A 3,295-nucleotide genomic window follows, 5' to 3' on the forward strand; every position below is an offset into this window, starting at 1 on the left:
GGGTAATTTGAACAAACGGCATGCATGCAGTTAAAATGGATGGGTTTTTTTTTTTATTATTATTAAAAAGAGGAGAAGAAGAACCTCGGCCGTTGAACTTGTGAACGACCTTGGCCAAATAAGCCATGGAACTTGGATCTCTGGTCTGCATGAGGGCAAAGGCAGTGGATGCCGGCGACGTCATGAAAGAGCCATCTTGGGACTGCAGTTTTAGAAGCTTTTCCGAGTCCAAACCTGCCATTCCTTCCAAGCTGTAGAGTAGTGTTGTGGGAACTTTGTGCATTATTTCCCTTGGTATCCTATATATCCCACACCCACCATTAATAACATACCATGTAAAAACAAAGTTGGGGAAGTTTTAGTTTATTAAAATGCCTTTTGTATAATCACAAAAGTATATCTATACCATTACCCTATTACCCTAGTTCTCCAACTCCATCTAGGTATTAACTCGTAAACTTTTGATTGTGGGATGCTTATAAGTCGTTAATATCTCATTTGTATAATTGATGTCATGGCGATATTGTTGAGCAAAATTTAACAGTACGTCAATGAACTGAGACGGACTGGAGTTATGCGATTATGTGAGATACATAACAGTGATACTTTCATATCATATTTTGATAATTATACCAAAATTAACAAATAGAAAACATATGCCAAAAAATGGAGCTTTCATGAAAATGACTTGAGCCAAGTTTATTTTAACAAAAAACCATGGTATAACTTTATTTAATGAAAAAAATTAAATATTAATGAAAACCCTTAAATTTTAATAAAAAGGACAAAAAAAACTTAAATTTTAATGAAAATGACACAATTTTAATATAAAAAAATAGAAAGAAAAAAAAAACCTGACGCGCGGGACCCGTGCGTCCATTACAGGCACTGTTTATGAAACTGAACAATACTACACTATTTGTGAATCTTAACAAAACTGTACTATTTATGAAACCTGAACAGTACTATACTATTTATGAAACTAAATGGTACTACATTATTTATTGGTCCAATTTCATAAATATTGCCTAGTTCTTGGCCTACTTTTACAAAATAGTGCCTAGTTTTTTATCATGTTTCATAAATAGTGCCTAGTTATTGGGTTTAGTTTCATAAATAGTGTATAGTAATTGGTACAATTTCATAAATAGTCTATTTCATGGTTCAGTTTCATAAATAGTGCTTAGTTATTAATCCACTTTCATAAATAGTGCCTAGTTCTTGGTCATGTTTCATAAATGTGTCTAGTATGAAACTTTAAACTTTGTCGCGCAAAGTTTTTACAAAAATAAATAAAATAATTTTTTTTTAAATCTCTGCGCGACGTAATCCAAATATTCCGTCACCTAAACCAATTTATTTTCGTTTTTATTTAATTTTATATTATAAATTTTAAAATATAGTTATTTTCATAAGTTTTTATTATTTTTAAAAAACTTTGCGCGACGGATATCAATATTTCATTGCCTAAACCTTGTTTATTTTTTATTATTTGTATATTGTTAAACAAAATAATTTCTTTATTTTTTATTATTTTCTTTGAGCTACGAACTAATATTTCGTCGCACAAAATCCTTAAATTTGGGCAGGAGCTAAAAATGGGATTCGGGAATTTTAAAAAAAAAAAAATTTAAGACTTTGCGTGTAACATCCCACATCGCCTAGGGGAGTGGACCATGTAAGCCTTATATGTATAATCACATCTCTACTTAGCACTAGGCCTTTTGGGAGCTCACTGGATTCGAGTTTTGTAGGAACTCCAAAATTAAGCGAGTTCACACGAGAGCAATCTCAGGATGGGTGACCTCCCTGGGAAGTTCTCGTGTGAGTTCCCAGAAACAAAACTGTGAGGGCGTGGTCAGAGCCCAAAGCGGACAATATCGTGCTACGGTGGAGTCAAGCCCGGGATGTGGTGGGGGCCTAGGCCGAGATGTGACAATTTGGTACCAGAGTCAATCTCTGGTCGAAAGTGTGCCGACGAGGACGTCGGGCCCCTAAGGGCGGCGGATTGTAACATCCCACATCACCCAGGGGAGTGGATCATGTAAGCCTTGTATGTATATTTTCATCTCTACCTAGCACGAGTACTTTTGGGAGCCTACTAGCTTCGGGTTCCGTAGGAACTTCAAAGTTAAGCGAGTTCTCCTAGGATGGGTGAACTGGGAAGTTCTAGTGTGAGTTTTCAGAAACAAAACAATGAGTGCGTGGCTGGGACCCAAAGCGGACAATATCGTGCTACGGTGGAGTCAAGCCCAGGATGTGGTGGCAGCCCTGGCCGGGATGTGACATTGCGCGACCAACACGTCGCACAAAACTCTAAAAATTTAGGCGCACCAAAAATGGGAAGCGGGAAATTTAGTAATACGATTTTTAAAACCAAAAAGTAAAGGTGCCCCCCCACCACAAAAAAAAAAATTAAAGGTGCCCCCCAACCACAAAAAAAAAAAAAAAAAAAAAAAATAAATCAAGTAATAGGTCCCCCCCCAAACCACAAAAAAAAATCAAGTAGTAGGTTGCCCCCCCAAAACCACAAAAAAAAATCAAGTAGTAGGTTGGCCTCCCCCCCCAAACCACAAAAAAAAAATCAAGTAGTAGGTTGGCCCCCCCCCCAAAACCACAAAAAAAAATCAAGTAGTAGGTTCCCCCCAACGAAAACCACAAAAAAAAATCAAGTAGTAGGTTGGCCCCCCCCCCCAACAAAAAAAACCACAAAAAAAAAAAAAAAAATCAAGTAATAGGTTGGCTGCTTTTTTTTTTTTTGGGTCAATTATCAAATAGTTGGTTGTGCTGGACTTTCAGTATTAAGTGCCGTGCAGGATGTAGCACATTCATACAACTCAACATCCCAAAGGACACTTCACTTGCATTCTCACAGACTAAAAGCAACGAACCATTCATTCGTTTCGTGTTAATCATACCAAGTTTTTATACCATATTCCTATACCACTTTAGGTGTCATCTAATGTGGATAGTCATATCATTTGAAAAATTTGCAAAATCCAAGGAAATGAAGGAGAAAGACTCATCGTATACCACAATCATCATTTAATTAACTAGTTTTTCTTAATTATTAGTTTATTAAATAATAAACTAAATTTAAAAATATGATTAATTCAAATGATGTGGTTGTCCACATTATATGCCATCTAAGATAGTATAAAAATATGGTACAAAAACATAGTATGAATAGCATTACTCTCATCTAAATTTTGACACCAACAAAGAAGTTGAAAGAAGGAGACATGAAAGAAACAAAGACAAAAGCATATACGGATGATTCAGTTGTCATTTGACA

Source organism: Malus domestica, chromosome 11, assembly GCF_042453785.1.
Source record: "Malus domestica chromosome 11, GDT2T_hap1".
NCBI lineage: Eukaryota > Viridiplantae > Streptophyta > Magnoliopsida > Rosales > Rosaceae > Malus > Malus domestica.